The 16,244-nt window shown below is 38.4% G+C and overlaps 1 protein-coding gene across 7 annotated transcripts in view; it reads left to right on the forward strand.

The window, feature by feature from the left end:
- The first annotated feature begins 14,919 nt into the window (after window positions 1–14,919).
- Window positions 14,920–16,244, forward strand: part of LOC106057208 (filamin-A-like) — a 79,382-nt gene continuing 78,057 nt past the window's right edge. For 5 of the 7 annotated variants that reach the window (XM_056020766.1, XM_056020767.1, XM_056020765.1 and 2 more), the window contains exon 1: window positions 14,920–15,064. The gene's annotated coding sequence lies outside the window, so the exon portion shown is untranslated. Of the gene's footprint in view, window positions 15,150–15,276; window positions 15,297–16,244 lie in introns of those variants that run through there. The other 2 variants (XM_056020762.1, XM_056020764.1) reach the window with 2 other exon arrangements.

Below are 16,244 nucleotides of genomic sequence, written 5' to 3' on the forward strand. Positions count from 1 at the left end.
AAACATTAAGAAACTGGAACAGACACAAAATAAAGCAGTGAGATTCATAACAAACGAATATTCATATTTGATTAGAGTAACACCTTTAGTAAAAATTACTAAATTTAGAAAGCCTTCAGGACAGAAGGCTCAAAAGTAAAGTAGCAATCATACATAAGACACTGAACCATAATCTTCAAATACAAAAACAAAGTTTAATAAAATACTCTGAAAGACACAAAGATAAAGGCACATTCCTCGTCCAATATGCTAGGACAAATTTGTACAAATGCTCCTTCTTCCCTAGTGCTATTAGAGCATGGAATGGGTTGCCTGAGCTAGCCAGGAAAACCAGTGACTAGGCAGAATTTAAGTCATTGGTTAATATGCATGACTAAATGCATGACGCGTAGGACGTAATCATCTTCTTTTTTGAAGTAACGTCTGTATTATATAAGAATGGAATTTCGAAACCAAAAATGACATGTTAAGAGCTTACATGTAATTGGTATCACATAGATGCAGGAAAAGGCTTCTAAACTATGAAATAATAGATTTTTGAAAGCTGGTCTGGTTTTTTCAAAACTGAAGATGAAAGGGAATCTTCGTTCGCGGGGTCCCCTCAGGCGCAAGGCCTGGAGCGGTTGCTCCACTTGCCACCTACTAAGTCCGCTACTGCCTTCTGGTACCGGGTAATGGTGTACTATGCTGTTCGCATCCGATTCGATTCACTTCTTAATGTGATACTGCTGTTTACATAATAAATAAATCTGCACCCCTAAGCAGTCAGAAGATGAGCTATCGCCTTATTAACTAATATTTCTTCAAATTATTAATACATTACTTAGACTTAGACTTAGGTCCTCCCGTTCGGCGCATTGGGCGGCAAGCTGTCTCCATAAAGATCTGTCACTGGCAATGTCTGAAGCCTCCTCCCACCTGGTGTCCACTGTTCTGAGTTTCTCCATGAAGGTGTGTCGCCAAGTAATACGAGGACGTCCCTGTTTGCGCTTTCCTCGTTTTGGCTTCCATGTTATCGCAACTCTTGGTGTGCGTAATTCATTTTGACGTAGAACATGTCCCGCATTACATTAATAATTAATACATTAATAATATATATATAACAAATGTATCTAAATATGGGCTCTATATAGTGTTATTTAGACTGCCAAGTGTATAATGAGGATATGTCAAAACTGTGCGCTATAAAAGTGGTTTTTCTCTTTTTACTTACATCTCTAAAACGAAGTTCGTATAAAAACTCTTCTTTTTAAAACAACATTTCAATCAGTATTTCATTCCATGAGTTAGTTAATAAATGGAAAATATATTTTATAATGATCCATTTATACTTTTTTCCATTGTGACCTTTGATGCAAATTGTTTTTACCAATGCACGAATCTATGAATGAGCCTTGAGTTATTAATGACGAAATCTGTGACGTTTAACAAAAAAAAAACATACCTTTCCTAAAGTTTTTAATTGTTTGTTTTTTTAAATCTGCTTGCATAGATAATTTTTAAAATTAAATGATTCACTTTCGGGAAAGAAAAAAAGTAGCTGTTGCATCAGAACTTTGAATGATCTAAAATATCATGATGTCCGATTTTCATTTTCTCTTCTAGTTTCTGAGATCTAAACGGGACGGACGGACGGACGGACAGACAGACCACTCAAAACTAATAGCGTCTATTCCCCTTTCGGGGGCCGCTAAAAAAATAACAAAATATTTAGCGAGCAAACGAAACAACCACATATGTTACATATGTAGCTTTCAAGATGAATATGTTTGTCATAATAAATTGGGACATCAAATTCGGAGCTTGTTTATAACAAGAAAATTGACACCGTTATAATTTACTGTATGTATATTCACATATTCCCCAATTTACCAGACATACTTCTAGATTTAATTATCTTGTATATAACTGACCACATTGTATAGCCCACAATAATTCCCAGGACTAAATAATTTACTTAGAAACTGAATCTCAGCATTGATTAACATTGCCATTCATCTTCATGTTGCTGTGTTGTTGTTTTTTTATTTCTTTTCAATCATGAAATTAATTAACATGAAATGGTTTTGACTAACCTGACACATTTCATCGAATGCCTTTTAACTGATTTTTTCCCTTGTAATTTTTTCTTTCAAGTTCTATAACTCTTGGTAATGTTTACGAATAACAATGTCTCTATTTTAAAAAAATTACTAACAGCCTATCTCTAGGTTATCATTGAGATAGACGTAAACAGAAGGCTAGAAACAACAGACGCTAGTTCTATTGGAGAAGACAAACTTGAGTCTGTTCCTCAATCGAATCATAATCTATGGGAGTCTGCGCTTCCTGGACTCCTGTCTCTCTTAGCAGATAAGGTATATATATATATATATATATAGTTGCCAAGGAAACGGTAGCAAGGTAAGCAAAACACGGACAGAGGGCGCTATTTATTGTTTCTTTACGTCCGTTATATGTGTAGATGTTTGTGTGTGTGTGTGTCAGTATGAGTGCTTGTCTATGACAAAAAAAATTGGAAAATGCAAAAGATGTATAACCTTTTGAGTTCATCTTTTTCTATTGAGACTTGATGTCTAGAGAGAGCTGTAGGTGTTGACAATGACATTATGCAGGCCAAATCGAGATGATCTTTTTTTTTAACTAGTAGCCAATCGTGAATGATTTGTAGGGGAGCTCCGAGTTACCGAGTTTATCCCTGCCCTGATACCACGCCATTCCTTTTTTTTTTCTAATTCAATGTATTTCAATTTGAAAGGTGTCATGTCGACATGTTTAAATGAAAGAATAGTCAAACGTTTTCTAGACCACCCCACCCCATTGGCTGATCCATCAATTGAACGCACTGGAAATTAAAACTTATTTCAAAAAATGTTTTCACCTGCAAGAAGTGGGCCTTCTGAAAGACTAATTAAACGTCTTAGGAATAGAAAAAAACAGAACAAGATATTGCTACATGACGTTTCAGTTGTGCTGGGTCTTCGAAGAGCGTCATTCATCCGTTGTTCTCGACAGAGCATCCAAGGCTCATTTGTCATTCAACAGAAACATTTCCTTTGCTTTATTCACGACACGGTAGTCTATACATCTTCTTAAACACACTAATAGCACATTTTAAAAATAAATTCAGTACCATAAACTGGTTTCTGAAGTGTTCAATAATAGTTTAAGAAATGCTTTGTTCTAATGACTCATAACAAATCTACCGACAGTCTATATTTGATTTCTAAAATTGGAGTCTTCTACTTTAAGACTAACAAAGCAAAGAAATTCAGATGGTTTTGACAATTTTTATATAATGTATTTTGATTAACAGAAAATGCAAATAGCATTCTTTTTTATTTTATTTTCAATAATAACATAGTAATAGATGTTTTTCTGGGCATGCAAAACGGTCAGATTTTTTACCGGATTTCTATGTGACGTCACACAAGCCTTTTACTTTAGATCTTTAGTTTTCAAAGTTTAGAAATAATGCAATCCTATTTTGCAGATTTTTTTTTATAGAATTGGCTACTAATCACAGAACCATATTGTGACAAGAGGGACAATAAGGGTGGCTACCTTTATTTTTTTATTAGAGTTAGTCCCCTTTATTACTTGATTTAAGTCCCTGTTAACTGTTTACAATTGCTACTCTCTCTTGAGTCTTTCAACTGACCAGTGTAGTTTGAACTAAATCTCTATAATGTTTAACTAATACTTGTGTTGTTGTACTATTGCTGTGTTACTCAAGAGAAATGTGCCACTGTTGTGGGAAGAGTATTTCGATAATGAGCTAAGTAGACTTTATTTATTTGTTAGTAATAAGTTGGTTTATGTAAATGGTATAGGTCTACTTAGTCTCTTATCCTCTCCTGTGTGTTTTTTTTTAAAGACATCTTTTGTTTAGATACGAGACATTAGTGTGTCTCATGAATGACGTCATTTCATTGTTTAGGCATGTATGATATTATTGTAAACCATCGTTTTGGTTTTTGACATAAAATGTCTCATGAATGACGTCATTTCATTGTATTGTTAATGCAGGTATGATATTATTGTAAACCATCTTTTTGTTTTTTTCGGCATAAGACATTATTTTGCCTCTATGATGGTGGTTCTTTAATTATATTAACCGGAAACTGTCTTGCTACTTTGCTTTGTTTCATTATGTCATTTTCTTTTGTGAGCCTTTATTGCCATTTATATTTTCCATGATCTTTTTCTTTTGTTTCTAAATAAACTTTTTTTTGGTCGCAACTGAAATCTCAGAATTATTACTTGTCTGTCTCAGTAGTTTTGTACATCTAGAGCAGTGGTCTTCAACGGGGGCGATATCGTCCCCTAGGGGGCGTTTTCGAGATTTTGGGGGGCGCTGAGAGCCAAAGGGGCGGTAGGGGGGCGCTGGGCACAAAATGGGGCGGTAAGGGGGCGCTGCGCATAAAGGTGGAAAGAAGAAACTAAAGGTGCTCTAAAACAAAACAAATTAAAAAATTCTTCAACATTAAAGCTGGGAAACTAAATATAGACAAATTATAGTTAACTTGCTTCTAATTTAAGAACAGAAACAGCGTTAGAAATTGAGTTCGGGAATCCCATTTTCTATTTTTAAATTCTAACTCTTTTGCTATGATCGGAGAGTATCTATTGTCCTTGGATCTCGCGCGTCTAAACGTTTAAGATTTGATAAACAAACAAGGTAATACGCCTTTTAGATTATAGTTTATTTTATCTACATATGTTAATATATTGATATGTAGGCCTAAATGTTAATTGCAAAAAACATTAAAGGTAACATTTAATAGAATAATTTAACTTTTTAAAAACAAAAAGCATTGATAAAATACTGTTACGATAACTCACTGGTACGTCATGTAATATTTCCTTGAGATTTAGTGAATTGCCACTAGAAAAAAAGTAAGTTCTTCTTTGATGGCATTTTCAGATGAGGTTATGAAACCAAGTCGGCTTCACGAACATATAGCGATATCCAAAAATAATTTAAGAATACTCATGAACAATTATAAAAATCTACAGTTAAAACAATATTAAAACAAAAAAAACAACTGCAAAGCAGGATATGTTTTAATGGCTTATTAGAAAAATGCATAGCTTTTTTAAAATACTTGTGATATTGTTGAAAAATTGATTAAAACTAAATTTATTTGAAAACATGTGTAATACAAAAAGACTTTTTTACTGTTAGAGATGAAATATTTTTCAAAATTGTCTAGTTATGTAGCTTCTGAGGACATATAGGAAACCATCAGTGGTTGGACGCTACAATGACTTCATAGGTAATATAGAATAAAGAACAAATCTATTCACTATTCACATTGTGAGTTATGATACACATAAAAGTTTAGCCCGCAATTTCATTTCTATTTGAATCTAATTATAAAACTGTAAATAAAATTCAAGCCCATGCCGAAAATAAGCGCATCTTTCAACAGTTTTGTGAAACAAATGATGAAAAAGGTGTAAGACTCTAGTTGTAAAAAATTGCTTTACATGGTAGGCATCTAACACAAATGAATGAAACGAACTTCCGACTGCTAGGAAAGAGATTGACTTTTATAATATAAATATCATTTTCTCTTTTATCGAGATTTTAAATCTATTTTAAAGAGTTTTACAATCTCACATCACTTGTTTATTGACAAATGAATTAGTGCCCAAGGACACCTATATCTATTCCATTTACATAACAATTCTATGAAGAAATTAAGATTCGCTTCTAAAATTAAATATATATATATATATATATATATATATATATATATATATATATATATATATATATATATATATATATATAAATGACAATTATTAAACATCTGTTACCTACGTTCAAAGTGAGTTGCATGAAAAAATAGATTTACAAAACTATGTCTTCAGTAAAAAGAATCTAAACATAGGAGGCACACAGTGGCGTTTCTAGTGCTTTTTTTTATTAATTAAATTAAATTAAATATTACGCAAAATGCAGCGGCCCCCAGAGATGTCAAGCCCCCAGGCCCCCAAACGATGGAAATTCCTAGCTACGCCCCTGGAGGCACAACAGAGATGTGACTGCATTTAAATGTTTCAGTAAAATTCCAAAACTGTGGTCGAAATAGGAATGATGTTTTAGCTTTTCAGTAAACATACATGGTTAACATAGATTTAGTGCGTAACAAAGTTAATGAATAAGCAAAGAAATAGACTGGATGTAGCCACTAGAAGAGACCTTCGCATTGCTTTGGCAAATTTAAAGCTTGAAATTTCTAATATTGTCAGACTGAAGGAGGCACAAGGTTACCATTAGCTTGATTTCTTTTTGTAGTGAATTCAGTAATAGTAATATTTTTATTAAAAAATAAAACTAAATTGACAATTAAACCTAAAAACAGTAGGCCAAATTATTCTTAGGATTTGAAAGAAAGTCTTTTACAATTAATTTTTATGTGTAATCACTGCAAATTATTTGACATAATTTTTGCATAATGATAATATTGGCTGTTTTTGGCTTTCATTCCGAAGATTACGGCTGAGTCCGGTGTTTCACATAACTACGCAAACCAAACTGCGACCTATATATTTTCCCGAATTTTATGCAGACAAAGCCGTTGTATCAAATGTTTGTCCCGCAGTTTTTGTAAGAGCTCTCGAACTGTTTCTCTCAGAGGCTATCTGCTGCCAGAGAATGCTGCCAGGTACTTTCCTCTATGCCAGTGAGAGCGAAATGGCGCCTGAATAAATCTTTATAGCGCTCACGGGGGAGGGGGACACCTCTGTAACTCAGTTCTTCTTAAAGCTCGTCAGTCATAGGCCAAGAAGTTCACAACAATCGCCTTTGGCATGCGGTCGTCTCCCAAGCGGGATAAGTGTTATTGACAGCATAAAAATTAATAAATAGATGATATTTTGTTCAAATTTGCTTTCTCACGCTTCTTCAGAACTGTTTTTCTTAGAGGGGGGCGGTGGCGGATTTTTTTAAAGAAAACATTGGAAAAGGGGGCGGTAGGCCAAAAAAGGTTGAAGACCACTGGTCTAGAGGCTATAGTTATTAGCCTAGATAATATAATTGGGACCACAAAGTACCACTGGACTAACTTGCCAGTACAGTACAGGTCACTGGTCTTATGACCTATCCTAATACTAGGTCACATGGGGGCTCGTGAACAGGGTGAAATAGTTTGTTTGTTTTCGTAAAGACCAGTGCGTCTACCCTTGAACCCTACTGAGATATTACATGGACAGTATAGTTTTTTTTTTCATTGTAGTAATTTTTGATTGTATACTGTCAAATTTTGAAGTTATGTGATTTCATTATTTTTTGTAGTTTTTACATTTGTTTTTCTTCTGTACTAGTATTATTTTAATTCTTCAGGTTTCTAAATCATGAAAATGTCTGTAAAACAAAGTGAACTTCTGGACTAATACGAGACAGGAAAGAAATTAGGTTACCAGAAGGAAGAACTTGAAGAATGGGTTGCCAGAGTTATCCGACAAAACGAGTCAGAAACCCCATTGACAACGAACAACATGCCGGGAATTACTCCCTTAGAGCACGTGAGAGGAAGCGAGCAGTGAGTCTTAAGGTCGCCTTGTCCTCGTACAAGGACAGCCTCTGTGTCGTACATGAACCAGTTATCTCTCTATCTAATCCTTGTCCCAATCGTCCTTCGTGCAGAACTCTGCATTCGTAAAGAATGTGTTCTATTGTTTCGTCGTCCTCCATGCAATGGCGGCACCGTGTGTCGTAATTCTCCTTCCACCGTCCGAGGTAAGCACCAATCGGACAGTGTCCGACCCGGAACTGGGCTAGGACCGCCTGTTCCGCACGATTCAGTTGCCACCATGTATCTCTTTTGTCTGGTCTACTCATTGCCCGGTAAAGCTCACGTCCCTTGTCCGAAGAATCCCAGCCATCGTGCCAAAGTGGCAACATGCGATTGTTTGATAAGAGCACGGTTCATCATGTTCGAGCGACGTTGCGACCGCGGTTTTCGCGAGCTGGTCACCCATTGCAAAGTAACGTTCACGCCGAATCGTAGGAGACGCCCTCCGACCGTTAGGACGTCCCATACCCTTCTGACACCTTCATTAAGCCCCTCTAAGGCCTCTAGTGCGGACATCGAATCCGTGAAAATGACTATGTCGTTCGCCGACGCAGTCCCGTTACGTACCTTCGTTGCCACCCAGTCCAGTGCTTGGAACATTGCTTCGAGTTCAGCCTCGAGGCTGCTTTTCTGCTGACAGGATCCACTGAGCTCGTCACTTTCGGGATTGCCCGAGAGTCGATCTACCGCCCCGTACCCAGCTTTCACAGTACCCTCGAGCGTCTTACTCCGGCTGGATATGATGCGATAGTCTCTCTGGCTGCTTGTTGTAGTCGTGTGGGGGGACTCTGCTTCGTCACCACTGGGTCAAGTAGGCCCTTCCGTATCGTCGGCATGCCGAGGGCCTCCATCGGGAAGATAGAACCGGACGGGAAAAGAGCAGCCCGCTCCACCGGCAGATTCGTCTCTCTGACCAACCCTCGCGCCACATGCATGAAGTAGGGCCGGTTTTTGAGGCGTCTCCTACCCTCCCAGTTGTCGACCAGACTTCTGAGTGGGCATCCATCTTCCAGCCGCATATATCTCTCGTGAGCTAGTATGACGGCTCGTTCTCTGCGCAATTTCAACGGTGGGATGTTTGCCATAATCTCGCCAGCGGCAATTGGCGTTGTCCTAAAGGTTCCGCAGATTAGTCTTATGGCTTGGTTCTGAACAGCATCTAGGCTTGCTAGAGTCGTTTGCGAAGCCCAGACCTGAACAGGAAGACTGTAGTCCAAGTGAGAGCGTACTTCACCCATGTACAGTCCTCTCTGCACATCCGCTCTCGCTCCCCACTTCGTTCCAGCTAGTTTCTTTACGATGTTCAGCTTCTCGGAAGCTGTCTCCTTTACCTGCTGAATATGATCGCACATAGTCAGTTTCTGATCGAGGATTACTCCAAGGTACTTGGGCTTTTTATCCCATTCCAGAATCTTGCCATCCCTTCGTAGCTCGACAGGTTCCTTCAATATATCACGGCCCAGCGTAAACCATAAGTAAACCGACTTCGAGTGGTTTACCCCAAGGCTCCACATTCTGGCGTAGTAGGATAAAGTTGTTAATGCCTGCTGGAGAGTGCCAATGAGCTGTTGGCGATCCCTCCCTGACTCCCACAACACGATATCATCTGCAAACAACAGCTTCTGACATTGCAAAAGGGCCGGCAAGTCGTTGATATAGACCAAAAAAAGCGATCCCTGCGGCACCCCCTGCTCGAGTGGAAGTTTCCTAGACAAGTGCTTACCAACACGAGTCTGTACCGTTCTTTCCGTGAGGAAATTTTGGATCCACTTAAGCATATATGAACCGACACCTAAGTTCATCAGTTTCAACAACAAGCCGGGCCTCCATACCCTGTCGTAGGCCTGCTTGAGATCGATAAATACCGCTAGCGTCGACTGACCAGGTCGATTTGTGTTGCCCCACTGAAAGCCATCCGCCACTTTCTGCATGAATAACGTCACTTGATCGATCGCATTTCGTTGCCTCCTGAACCCGCCCTGTTCAGGAGCAATGAGACCCTTCGTTTCTAGAAACTATGTGAGCCTTCTGTTGACCACGCGTTCGGCCGCCTTCCCGACGTTGGACGTCAACGAAACGGGTCGGTAACTTTCTGCACGATCTGGGACCTTCCCCTTTTTGAGCAGGGGAACAATCGTTGCCACGCGCCAAGCCTTAGGGAAATCCCCCTTAGTCCAAGTACGATTGATCGAATCCAACAGTTTCCTTCTGCCAATAGGACCGAGATGTTTCAGCATTTCGTTGCTGATCCCATCTGGCCCCGGTGCCTTGCGCAATTTGCACTTTCGAAGTGCAATATCTAGCTCTCTGTAGCCTTGAGCCGTTTGCAGGGGCGCAGCTGCTTTTGGTTCTTTCGCCCTGGTTAGGTTGTTGAGAGGTTTCCATGCCTGTCGTTCGTCCGCAAGATCCAGGTTAGCACATGTCTTTGCCCATTTTTGTCTCGTACCCTCCGCAATGGCTTCTTTTACCTCCGCCGTAAGCTTGTTGTAAGCTCTCCTGGTTTCATTGGTTTTTCGACGACTATGCTGCCTACGTGCAGCCCGCCTCAGTCGGATTAGGCGTGCCAGAGCGGGAGACCAAAAGTGACTAAACTTGCGCCCCCCCCCCCCCCCACGTAGGACCTCGGGATAGCTTTTCGAGCAGCACCTAAGATGGCTTTGACAAAGAGTCCGTAAGTCCGGTTAATGCAATCTGCTTGGATATCCAATCCGTTCAGAGCTACATCCGATGCACTCCTAAACAGATCCCAGTTAGCACGTTTGTACACCCATTTTGGTTCTGTATATGGGGTAATCACGTTGAGCTTTCCGAGTTCGATTGTGACCAAGACCGGCAGATGATCGCTACCGACGTCGTTGAGCACGTCCACTCTCGACTGTGACCTTAAGTCAGTTGACACCAGTGACAAATCTGGTCGCGACATGCCCCCATGCCCGGTGTGCAGAAAGGTCGGGGGGCTGTCTTTGCCCTGCAAAACAACCAGGTTTGTTGCGTCACATATCACAAGTAGTCGGCGCCCTCGGATGTCAGTTTCCGTGCATCCCCACGCTGGGGACTAAAGTCACCTGCAACGATCATCCTTGTATCAAATGGCTCACGCAGTTTGAATTGCAACTCAGACTTAGGTGGATTGTAGAGGTTTACGCATGTGGATCGCTGACCATATTTGTACACCTCCACTGTCAAAGTGTCAGTCCCGCCGGGTCCCGCAGGGGCGCTGGATTCCACTACTCGGGCCGTAAGCGTATTTCGTACGCACCTCGAGCAGGTTCACCGGTAGGCTGTGAATTATGTTACATAGGTTAGGGTGTAAAAAAACAACATACTTCTTATTACTACTTTACACAACACCTTGTTTCAGCTTTTTGAAATTTTTCACATTTTTTTAGTGTTAAAAGATCTCCATGTCCACTAATGTCCAGTCTAGATATAATATATATAGGTCTGTAAGCAAGCTATTTAGGAAGTATCAATAGTCGAAGTATTTAAATAAAGTATCGAATAATTTATGTGCACTTTTAAGCACCGTAAAATCAAATTTGTAGCACAAACTAAATTGTATTATTTAATTGTTGACTGATCTTTTAGTAGGACTAATTTGTTTTTTAACTCTATATTTCAAAATTTCCTCCAATATTCCTCTTTTCATTTTCTTAAGTTTTTCTTTAGGTACCATTATATCTCTACCCACTAGCCGATCCAGAACTTTGGAGTGGGGGGGCGATTTTTTTCCAAACCCTAACCCTAACGCCCAGTAAACCCTAACTCTATGCATAAACGTGTGTACAGAATACACATACACATACACACACACACACATATATATATATATATATATATATATATATATATATATGAGAATTTTAAAAAGCAGCATTTCTCAACCTTCGGCGAAAAAGTGGGACAACGCTATAAGGTTCCCTAGTGTGGTTTCGGGCAAAGCCCCGACGACAAAAGCGTTTTCTTGCATTCTTCACTGAAGAAACGCATTCTCCTGACATCTACAGCTCATCATTCATCATTCATCAATGAAGTTCGGGGCGAAGCCCCGACGACAAAAGCATTTTCTTGTATTCTCCTGACATCTAAAGCTTATTATTCATCATTGGAGTTCGGGGCGAAGCCCCGACGCCAAAAGCGTTTTCTTGCATTCTCCACTGCAGAAACGCATTCTCCTGACATCCACAGCTCATCATTCATTAATGAAGTTCGGGGCGAAGCCCCGACGACAAAAGCATTTTCTTCTATTCTTCACTACAGAAACGCCTTCTCCTGACATCTACAGCTTATTATTGATCAATGAAGTTCGGGGCGAAGCCCCGACGCTAAAAGCATTTTCTTGTATTCTTTACTGCAGAAACGCATTTTCCTGACATCTACGCTTATTATTCATCAATGGAGTTCGGGGCGAAGCCCCGACGACAAAAGCGTTTTCTTGCATTTTCCTGACATCTAAAGCTCATTATTCATCAATGGAGTTCGGGACGAAGCCCCGACGCTAAAAGCGTTTTCTGGCATTTTTCACTGCAGAAACGCATTCTCCTGATCTAAAGCTCATTATTCATACTATTAAAAAAAAGGACCTTTTGAATAATATTGTACTTGAAAGATATTCTAATATGAATTTATAGGCCCTTAATACATTGCAAATAAAACCGATTTGTTCCTTGAAAAGATAAGATACCCCACATATTTAGATTTTGGCTTTGAGGATCGCCGCAGAAAAAAAATTATTCGATAAATAATATTCAATAACATTGTAGTATAAGTTGTGAGTTATAGTCCCAAATTTATTTAATTAGAAAAATATCCGATTGAGTAAAGGTTGGGAAAAGGCGACTATAAATGTATTATTTTCGGTTTAGAACTCATCTCAATCATGATTCTTATACTGAAAAATTTCGTTTGAATTCTAACTTTTCCAATGCAAAGTCTTTCTTAAAATAATTATGATAAATTCATGTGAAATTACATAAACTCTGGAAATGGGAGGGGCGGTAGAATGAAAACGATTAATCCTCGCTCCTTTAATAATTTCTGCTAAAGATTGCATTTAGCATTAAAGAATAAAAAAAAAAGTAGGGCGACTCGATATAAGAATTTAATTTATAGTATATATAAATTATATTAGTGGCAGATTTTTTACATTTTGTAATTTCTAAACTATAATACTAAGAAAAAGTATTGGTTTGTCCGATGGGGGAAATGCAATTGCATATATCGCCCTTCCCACCTGGTGCAACCTTTTTTCATTTCAATTTACTAATGATAAAATTTGAGATTATAGTATGGTACGACATAATATACAATGGGTTCACATATCAATACGTAGTTTATATTATATAGATATTCAACTAATTTTGTTCACAAACTATGATTCTCCATAAAAATAGGACCGCCCCCCCCCCTCAGAGGGCTAGAGTGGGAAGGGCAGTACATGCAATCGCCCTCCCCCCAACCCCACCGAATCGACCAAGATACCAGAAAGGGAGCGACATAATATAAAATTTATAGATTAATTCAACTAATTTTGTTCACATAAAAGTAGGACCGCCCCCCCACTCAAATGGTTTAGGTGGGAAGGGCAGTAGAGGTATTCGCCCCCCCCCCCACCCCCAAACGGTAAACAGGGAACGACATAATATAAAGATCGGTTAAAATATCAATAACAAGTTTTAATCATATAGATATTTAATTGATTCTGTTAGCAACCTGTGATTTCTACAAATAAATTGGACCGCCCCCCCCCACTCGAAAGTGTATGGGTGGGGGGGCGGGATTGATACCATTGCCCCCTCCCGACCCCACCAAATCGGTCAACATACTAGAGGAGGGGGCGAAATAATAAATAATAGGTTGAAATATAAATAATTAGTATATATTATTAACATAAGTAATAAATTTGTATACAAATTGTGTGAATTCTATACTAAAATTCGTCCGCCGAGTGGGGGGGGGGGCGATCGCCCCTACCGCCCCCCCCCACTGGATCCGCCAGTGTCTCTACCACATTTCTTTATATTGCTTTCTCTTCCTAAATTTGATTTTGCATAGAGAACAAACAGAATCTTAAAAGCGTAGACAAAGAGCAGATTACTGTAGTCAATTTTTGCTATGAAAATTCACAAATGAATCATTTAGACTCTTTGGGTATTTTGTTTAAGACTACTGGTCATCTTCATGTAAGGTCTTTTTTGTTTGTTTGTTTGGTCGACTATTATTGGAATAATAGTACTAATGATATAACAAACCATAGTAATAAAAAGGAAGATATATTCTGTATATTGTGTTAAAAACTGACGTTCAGAAAATGTCAGCAGTCAGTGTCTATATGAAGTCTGTTTTACATTGTTTCCTAATTGTTTATATCATTTCAAAGACATGATTCTCTCTTGAAGTTTCAAAGTTCTTGGCAACCAATTGTTTTTGTTTTACCTTATTTTACATTTCTATTCAAATCTTTTTCTAAACAAATGTGTATCAGTGTGAACATCACACCCACAGACACACACACACACACACAGACTCACATAGACCACACTTTAGTATCAACACGACAGAGAAATGTCTACAAATATGTTACACATAGTTTGGCCTGTGTGTGTGTGTGTGTTTGTGTTTTCTATTCATTTTACGCTTTTTTTACAACAGACTAAAGATATTCTCTCTTTCTCTCTCTTTATATATATATATATATATATATATATATACACTCCCTCTCTCTAAAAAGAAAAGAAGCACAGTAACACACATATCTATGTACACATACACACATGCATTTAATCTACACCATAAAACATTTACCTGAAGGTACACCGACCATCTACCCAAGTCACACACACACACACACACAACTCCTTTAAACCTTGCTCACCTAGGCATACATCTACTCTGAGTTCTACACAGCTTTCTGTCCGGCCAGGTCTGTTCTTCTCTACTATCTCTCAGCCTGCCTTCTAGCCTTTGATACCGGCCGATACTCCTTGTGGAGAACTTTAGACACAAAAAAAACCCTTAACGTATATATATAGTTAGTTATTGTATTAGTTAAACTATAGATGCACAGGTATAATCCCCAGAAATAGTGTAGTGTTTCTTTGTATTTAGGCTAAATAGGGTGATTCAGCTTATTTCCAGGTGTAAATCTTTTGTTTTTTTAATAGCATTCATAACAATTGCATTGATGTATTAAGCCTTTATATACATAATTATGCCAACAAAATATCAATATAGCTTTAAATTCATTTTAAAATGTGGCACTAAGGAAAGCCAAGGCTAATCTTTAACCTTAGCAACGCTTTGGTGTTTTCTTTTAAAAAAAAACAACAAACTGGCAGCACTATAAAAATCTGGCTAGCGACGTTTGGTTTTTACTTCCTACCTGGATTTCCTCAGATAACTCTTTGCCATAGCGAGTTGTTCTCCCCTGAGTGTCTGGAATCTTTCTTGGAAGGAGCGCTGGTGCAGCAGGCTTTTGGGTAAGCGCTTTTTACCTTGGTTACTTGGTGTTCTCTCCTCTTACCTTGTGTACCTGTATCTTTTTAGAGGCGCCAGATCGAATCAGTAAGTTGTTAGTTGTTTGTTTTTTTCATTTAGTTTGTCTCCATTCATTGTTTCCCAAGGGACCATCATAATTAGCCCAAAATAAAAAAATAAAAATCTTAATTAACGTGGTATGTGTGTTGTGTATAATTCTGAGGTCGTTTCTGGGTAAGAAAACCAAGTCACATTTTTGTATAAAGTTTCTTCTTATAGCGGTTACAATAAGTTCTTCCTGTACAACCTTCCACATTGTCGAATCAAATGTCGAAACTCAAGACATCGATAAGCTTACTGTTATAGGAACGTGATGTGAAGCTCTTTCTTTATTAAAGTTTCAATTGGCGTTAAGTTATAGGCGTCCATATTGGAGAGTCGTTTATAACATCTCAATAATACTCAAGAATTCATTTCAGAAGCAGAGGAGTCTGGCACGTCTTCTGGCTTCTAACAAATGCATTTCACGTCATTAAAAAATACATTTGATCTTAATGTTTATTTACGATATGTTTCTTTGTCCACACACACGAACACACACACACAACCATCAAACACACACACACAACCATCAAACACACACACACATAATCATCAAACACACACACACACACACAACCATCAAACACACACACACAACCATCAAACACACACACACACATAATCATCAAACACACACACACACACAACCATCAAACTCTCACATACCAAGACGATTACGTTTTACAAACAATTTGGATTTTTTTTTATTTCTAAGTACAGAAGAGCGTTCAGGTTTCATTGAAAGAAACTCATATTTAGTCAAGTCAAAAGTGTCGTTCTAGTGTCAATTTCTGTCCTTAAACTTGATACAATTCTTGTGCACACAGTTGAATCTCTTATCCTGAAACACCTAAAAGCTGCCTGTTTTCCTTGCTTTATCTCAGACAGTTTCATCGTTTTTAACGCTACCAACTATTTTTCTTGTATTTATTTTTTAAATAATGTTTTGATATTGCTTGCTAATTTAAAGTTTGGTCTAGATCAGTGATTCCCAAAGTGGTCTATATAGACCCCCCAGGGGTTTACGACGACTTCCAAGGGGTCTACGAAAGTGAAAACAAAAAACTTTCTATAAGGTCA

Source organism: Biomphalaria glabrata, chromosome 2 (genome assembly GCF_947242115.1).
Source record: "Biomphalaria glabrata chromosome 2, xgBioGlab47.1, whole genome shotgun sequence".
Taxonomy (NCBI): domain Eukaryota; kingdom Metazoa; phylum Mollusca; class Gastropoda; family Planorbidae; genus Biomphalaria; species Biomphalaria glabrata.